Source organism: Spinacia oleracea, chromosome 1 (assembly GCF_020520425.1).
Source record: "Spinacia oleracea cultivar Varoflay chromosome 1, BTI_SOV_V1, whole genome shotgun sequence".
NCBI classification, from domain to species: Eukaryota; Viridiplantae; Streptophyta; class Magnoliopsida; order Caryophyllales; family Amaranthaceae; genus Spinacia; species Spinacia oleracea.
Genome location: NC_079487.1, coordinates 103,932,106 through 103,940,579, shown reverse-complemented (window position 1 = coordinate 103,940,579; position 8,474 = coordinate 103,932,106).

The following is an 8,474-nucleotide window of genomic DNA, read 5'->3' as shown; positions in this document are numbered from 1 at the left end:
GTGTCAATACCATTGGCAAAAAATTAATGGCCTCAAGGCTTATGATCACATTGGGTCACGACTATCATAGTCCTCTCGAGCCACTCGCCCCTTGAAGTATTCCTAAGTACGGACTAAAAGATTTTCCATGAATGCAACATGACAAACCATGAAAATACCCGAATCGGCATGACATAAGGCTACCATTGAGGTAAAGCAATACACACTAAGAGAGAAGCCGCACTAACGATTGTAGTCTTGCAAAAATAAAAATTCGATCTCCCCAATTAACTACCTTGCCACATTAAGCAAAATGGCGCATGAAAAATGAACACCCAAGGGTTAAAATCTAAAGTGTCAACCAACGAAAGTTATGGTCCAATTAGCCTAAGTCCGAGAGTCGCTTGGTCAAGTATTATAGGCTTACGCCATGTCATTATTTTGAGTCTAGGCCACCTCCTTATATTCATATACGGGTTATAATCAGAAAGATTAATGAAAGTTCGAGTCTAAATCACAACTTCCAATTAAATCCCGAAAATTGGAATCTGAAAAGAAGCAAAAAAATTATTTTCGATGTAATTCTTTCGTTAAATTTCAATAAAGTGAAAACAACATTTTGAATCTACGATATTTGCACATTTTAAGAAACGACTAAATACGCTTGCAAAGTAAGACAATTTAAAGGTCCACCCTAGGCCTACTAAAGCTAAAGGTCCACCCTAGGCCTACTAAAGTTAAAGGTCCACTATAGGCCTACCAAACGAGGCTCACTCAGTCTCGCCTCGTGACTCAAAGACCACAACCATCCACCCTTTTAGCCCAAATAAAAAATTTTGAAGGATTTATGTTTGGGAGAAATCCCAAGCAAAAAGGAAAAAATAGAAAGAAAAAAAAGGGAGAGCGAAAAGAGCAAGCCATGAAATACTCAAAAAGATAGAGAAAAGGGAGAGCGAAAAGAGCGAGCCATGAAATACTTATCCCGTACCTCCCAAAGTGCAACATTTACCCAAGTAAACGAAGGAAAAGAATTGAGTCAACCAATCCAAATCATAAAATTCTACGATGTCTACCCTTTCCAATCCCTATGTTCTTAGACGCCTTCGCTCTGGGGCCCCTGTTCATCTCATTTAACCCATCCATGTTCTCATTGCCATAACCCAAGAAACCATTACCTCGACTCTTGTTCTTGAACTTGTTGTCAACCGCAAACCACGCACGGCCATTGACACGTGCGTCATACCCATTATTAAACCACCGTTAGCGTAATGACCATATAACTTGTTTGGATACATCCTGTTGATATACCCTTGAGCCCTCCCCATGCTACTCATTGACCTTGGTTGATGTAAACTCATGACCCTAGCTTGAGGCTGCAAATTGTGAGTCCTAGCAGATGTAATTATCATGCTTGACCAATACCTACACAAATTATCCTATCCCATTCAACCCATCTTTCAAACCGTCTTGAGTCACGAATAAAAAAAAGAAGACAAATAAAAAGTACATTCTACGCTCAACCTAAGAAAAAAAATAATAAAAAATAAAATGTGAATAATAAAAAAGGAACTTTGCAAAGCGCCTCTAAAGTTAGTCTAAAAAGAAAAAGAAGCATTTAGAAGCATTTAGCGCACCAAAAAAGATCCGCCCAAAAATTATTTTTAGCGCTCACAGCTGGGCGCCGAAATCTTTAACCCCCCAGCCTGGGCGCTGAATCTCTATGCTTGCTAAATTTTGTCCAGAAGTGCTCGTCATTTTATCCGCACATACACGGAAAAATAACGAACACTTGGGGGGGTACAGCACGTATTCAGATATACGTACCACCAAAAAAAAATACGTACCACCAAAAAAAATACATGTACTCAAAAAAAAATATAAAACAAATTTTTGGCTTACGGCAAAGCAGCAGATTAAAATAATAATGTACTTCACTTATTCTACCGTTTCAAATAATACGATTCCACTCGAACGTACTTGTTTAAAATCAGCATTCTATGAAACCATTTTCTAGGCTAAGAACTACGCAAGACCTGATTCCAAATTAAATCTATTTAAGGCGGATACGTAGGCAATCCATGAGTCGGTCCAACCAATTTGCAAAAATGTTAGAGCCTATAGAAAAACAAGAATAAAAAATAGAAGTCCCTTATTGAAATTTAATTACTTGCAATCCAAGTCGAAAGAAAAATTGAAAGCACGAAGAAGAATCCAAGTCATCAAGATGCCAAAATGAGCACACATCGAAAAATAATAAGGGCACGTACCCTTGCCAGAAGGAGCACTCACACTCCTAGGCACTTAGCCAAGACTCAAAAAGATCGCTTTGCCTCAATTGAATGGGGGCTAGCGCAAGCGTCCATGACCTCTAAAGTACTCGACTTGACCCTCCCTAAAGCGAACTAACTCACTTAAAGACTTTCTTTCACCACTAGACATATTCGTTCGCTTAAAGACCTTCTTTCACCACTAGACACAGTCATATCGCCAACAAGTAGTAAAGGCAGTAAGCTTGCAATAAAGAGGATTGTTCTACGGCGTCGCCCCATCGTTCCTTCGAGCTCAGGGCACCCGTTCATGGTAACTCAAATGCTCGCGAATCCCCTTTGAAAAAAATCAGACATTGTCAATAGGACTTGGCACTTAACCAAGGCTCACCCTACTCAGACATATGACACGGGCACCTAAAATCGAAATCTGAAAGCATCATTAATGGGAAGACATAACAGCAACTGGGGGCTAAAAATTGAAAAGAAAGAGCTAGGGAAAGAACTAAATATACCTTGACCTTTTGTACGGACATACACCAAGTAAATCTAAGTCAATTTGAAAACGGTTTATATTCCCGCAATTCTGGAAAAGATGGCCCTAAAAGCCTAAAGCATATGCCAAACGGGCGCAAGTATATCTTGACGCCTGCACCCTGGCTTCCAGCAAATCCTTAGACAACATTCCAAAAATCGTAACAGTATTTTGATTCACTCATGTAATCCTGTACGAACCATTCTATAAGTCAACCTACTTAGGACACCTCGGATTGTACACAGTAGGACTCGGATTTCAAATAATTTTCAAAGACTTCTTCGAACATAATAAAGTGTCGTTGGTTTAAGCTAAGTATGCATTTATCTCGATGTTGCAAATGATTCAAAGATATTTCTAAATATGATTATGGGTGAAGAAAGGCACCTAGCTTTTGGTCAAGGCACACTTCAACATGTGACTACCTTGACCATGGCAATGTCGCACAATACGACATTTACAAGAGAAGTAGCAAATCACTACTCGAACATACCTCGCACTAAACGAGTCTGGTTCAAACTATTCATGATCCGTGTCACCATGAATGCATGAAAACGTATGCCAAGCATTATAGCACCAAGCCAATCCCGTAGCTACAATTGGGGGCTTGAGAAAAACACTCTAAAAATGCTCGAAATGACAATTTTATCGCAAATTCTCGATGCTAATGCTATACACACGTAATAGGGGCACAATCCTAAGCTTTAATCGTGTAAAACGAACCTTAGAATGGCTACAATCCCTCCCAAATTCTAAGCACTACTTAGAACATATAAAGTCACCCCACTAACAAGGGTAACTGAAAATCGCGAGTCACCAAAACTCCGATCAAACTACTGCACATAACGCTCGCCCTACAAGCGCCCGTTACACAGTCTACCTCGTTCCAAACCAAAAGCGAAAGAAAAAAGCAACGATAAGAACTGTCAAAATATACCCAGAAATCATTTTTAACGCCCAGAGCTGGGCGCCGATATCTTTAACGCCCCAGCCTGGGCGCTGAATCTTTCTGCTAGCCAAGTTTTGCCCAGATATAAAAATAAGAAAGAAACATCTATGAATCATCGCATCGAATGAAGTAATAAGCCGTGCAAACCCACGCAGAAGGTGCCACACTTGTTCCAGTACCTGAACGAGGCGTGATGAAGTACTCCAATGCAAAAAATAATAATGATATCCCAACACCTGGAGGAATGTTCTAAGACACGTCGTTAGGCCACACAAGCCTACGTCGCACTATAAGTTCAACCATCCCACGGTACAAGTCTAAAAAAAAGAGTAAGGCATATTGCACTAATGTAGGCACGATCAAGAGCACGTGCATGTAAAAGAGGCAAAGACTACTTATCGCCCAAATTCAAAATGCAAGCCACACGACTTCTACATTAAGGATTAAAGGTAGCAAAACATTACCTACCACGGAAGGGATAGCTCGCACCTACACGAGCGGAACCCCAAGGCATCTTTCTCGAAAGAACCTACAAAAATCGTACGCCAAAAGGAAGCATCCCAACATGCATACTTGGGGGCTCCAAGCTACGAAACAACCATAGCAAAATATAAAAAAATCTCGAAGCAAATGTTTGAACGATCGAAAGGGCACGATGTTTGAGCCCACCTCGTGAATGGGCCTGAACCCTATCAAGCTTCTAAGCAAACTATTCAAAATCAAAAAAAATGATTATTCAAACAAACCGATTAATGGACCGTACACAACGGCCATTCTATGAACGCTCGTTCGCACATACATATCATCATTCTAAGTATCGAACATTCACGAACGCGTTCAAAAGGAAAAATATACAACAATGAGAGCGGTCAAAGTCTTACGCCTCAAGGTATGTTCCTCGGGCCATATAGACTCGCCCAACTATCGCAATAACTGTACGCCTTAAGAGCAACAGTTCCTTAAAATAATCGCCCCAAAGCGACAAGCACCGTAGTCCACCAATCGGTTACGGCTTCTCAAGAAAATCATCGCGTTCTAAAAACAAAGAAAAAAACAAAAGAAAAGAGAATGCATAGAACTTCCAAGTGAAATAAAAGAATGAACAAGAGGCCAACTGTGTCATCAAAAGACCAGCCCAAACAACACTTTCAACGCCCCACCTGGGCGTGAATTATTTCAACGCCCAGGCCTGGGCGCCGAAAATGATCACAGACCCAAAAAAAACAGCTCTGGCTTCTATAGGGCCCTGCCATATTTATTCGACTTGAAAATTGCCGATTCCTTTACTGAAAGTCGCACCTCACGGCTTTGTTAAGAGTAGCACACCACTACAAAGATCGCTCGCACTTACGAGCACAATCCCAAACATGATCAAGGACATCACAAATTGCGTATCCCCAAGGAACCCCTTTGACAAGAAATGACCGTCAAGCACGAATGCTTGGGGGCTCGAAAGAACATATATATTTCAAAAGAGAGTATGAAAAGTTAAAACAATATTCCCAGACTACGTTGTACGAAGTCCCGTGTTTGGATGTCTCAAAAAATAAAACCAGTTTACGACCTCAAGACAAAGGTCGCCGTTGATACTTGTACGTGGTCCTCTGATCAAAGACCCAAGTGGTGGCAAAATCGAGCCATAAAGACTAGCTCAAAATCACGAAATAAGATGACCACAAAACAATGGTCCGTCTAAACCCGTTGTCAACCCACGTTCAGGTTACAACTAAATTCGAGCATCCCTCGAAAGAATTCGCTCTTGCAAGAATGAACAAAAGAAATTCTCAAAAAATAGGAAACTTGCCCATCTCAGTTGGCAAGATCACGTCACGAACCACGCGAGTTCCAGAATGAAAAAACGAATTCAGGGACGTCCACCCTCAGCGGATAGGGCTCGCCCACCCTCAGCGGGCGGGGTCTGCGTCACTAGCCGCATAGATCCTTAGTTTTCCAAAATTAAAAATTTTCAAAATTCAAAATGAAACAGGCTCGCCATCTTCAGCCGGCGGGGTCTACGGCGCAAACCACGTAGGTCCTCCTTTTCAATAAAAAAACACAAAACAAATTTCAAAATAGATTCGTCCACTTCTATCGGACGGGGTGTCCACCCTTAGCGGACAGGTTCGTCATCTTTAGCCGGCGGGGTCTACTTCACAAAACCGCGTAGGTCCTTATTTTCAAAATTTCAAAAATAGATTCGTCCACTTCTATCGGACTGGGGTGTCCACCCTTAGCGGACAGGCTCGCCATCTTTAGCCGGCGGGGTCTGCATCGCTAACCGCGCAGGTCCTTAATCACTACAGCGATAACTTTTTTTTGGTTTTCCGTTTTTTCCAAAAAAGAACGATGTGAGTAACTTTCCCTTTTTTCCAAAGATTGGTTTTCCGTTTTTCCAAAAAAGAATTATGTGAGTAGCTTTCCCTTTTTCCAAAGATTGGTTTTCCGTTTTTTCCAAAAAAGAACGATGTGAGTAGCTTTCCCTTTTTCCAAAGATTGGTTTTCCGTTTTTCCAAAAAAGAACGATGTGAGTAGCCTTCCCTTTTTTCCAAAATTTAAAAGAATGGTTTTCCGTTTTTTCCAAAAAGAACGATGTGCTGGATTTTCCTTCGTTTTACGTCCCATAAAAACAAGGGGGTTTTCTCGTTTAGCTAACCCTGAAAATGAGAATCTTTAAAAACATTTTTACCTCGTGATTGGGCTTGGCCAGGCCCAATTACACTTTATAGCTTTGATTTCGAAAACACCTGTAGCTACTCCCAATGACAAAGTGAGGGAGTTTCTACGCACCTTTAGATCCTTCCAATGACAAAGTGAGGAAGTTTCTATACTATCAGTTGACAAATCCCAATGACACGTGAGGGATATGTCGACACTTCAAGTGATGACCCTTAAGTCAAATGTTGTCACTCGGGGGCTCGTGAGACCCTCGCAAAGCAGGTCACATACACCATGGCTTGAGTGGCGCACTCCGTCCAGTACTTTGACCATCGTCTCATCCCGAGACTCAGTCAAAGTGGGGGCTAACTGTAGACACCTACTTTTGTCCCCATTCCCGAAAGGGAAAGGTTCAATGATTAAAACATAAATCTCCACTTGACAACGCATCTCCTATAAAATAACGAATCTCAATTCCCCTTTTCATTTCACCCGAAACCTGATATTTATGGAAACCTGCTAAAAATAGTAACTGCCGTAATGGGTAGTTGCTAAAAGTGGCAAGTCATAAAAGATAGAAACCTGTCAGAATTAGGTGTTGCACTCCAACATAAATCCTAAATGAGATAGAGATTATGAGAGAATCCTATTCCTAATATGATTCGAAAATAAGAGTCACATATTAATTAAAATCCTAACGAGCCTAGAGTTCGTAACGGGCCCAGATGCATTCCATCATAAAATTAATACGCACTAAAAGACTCAATTAAGTCTCAAACACTCCTGATTCTAGGAATCCGAATCTGACTGAGAAAACAGCCCAGATCCTATTTTCAACGCCTGGCTCTTGGCGCCGAAATCTTTGACGCCCAGGCCTGGGCGCTGAAAATACCTGGGACGTGTTCTTTCCTAATTCTTCGTGGATTAGAGTTCTACAATTCTATCTTTCCACGAACTCATTTCTATAAATAGGGCCTTAAGTTCGACGTGAAAAACACAACACACAATTATTATTCTGAGTATTGACTCCAACCCCTAAGCCTAAGCCTCACGCTGCGAAATTGATCACGCGTTCTGTCGCAATCGATCCATAAATCGAACAGAACATATCCTGTCCCATAACTTGAGATTCGTTAAATAAAAGGAGAAATAGCAAAGTCAAAGTGGTTAGTTTTCTGAGAACCGTGACGCACCTCTCAAGGGTGCGTCATAATGTGTCCCTTTTCTATGATTTAATTGCTTTCCTCGCCCTTTTATGAACTGTTAAACTAATTAAATCTGATTGTTCTATCACGCCTAATAAAGATTATGTTTTTGGGAAATTGGATTATCATGCTAGGTCCCTTAATACAATCTAAATCAGATAATCGCGATCGATCTAGTATTATATGTTGCATATTGTTAAAATCGACTCAGATTAGTTTAATAGTTAACGCATGTCCCTTCAATTATTTATGCTGAGCTAGTAAGGATATCCTGCCTCTGGAGTTATCGAAGAGAGAGTACTCCTCTCGGTAGTTACAGTCCCCCGAACCCTCAATCTCTACCCTGCGGGTGTACGTTGAGCGATCCCCACCACCAGGGATCACAAGGGAACCTACGGCCGTCGTGGTCAAACATAATTGCACTCCCTTTATGTCACGATAACCGGGTTTTGTCAGTTTTTCTCATTGTCGTTAAAAACTGAATGGCGACTCTTATATTACTAGTCAATTGGGTGTAAACTCACACGAAATCCAATTACACTTGATTTGACAAAAAGAAGCGTCACACCCACGAGGGACGAGGTCACGCATTAGCCTCGTGCTTTTTCGACCCCCTCACACCGTCCTCCTCGAGGGAGGGACGAGAGAAGCAACCACTCCGCGGGGCAGGACGACTGTCCTGATCCCCCTCCTGAACAACAATATGAGCAAGTGCTAGTGGAAGATGAGACGGGTCAACCTTTATTTCCCCCAGGTGGTCACTTGAGGGCTGACGCTGATACCGTCATGGAGGAGAATCCAGATCTGCCGGTGTCAGCGGGCCAGCTCAAAGATATTCTGGCCGGATTTAAGGCGCAGATGGACACACTTCCAGATGAGATCAA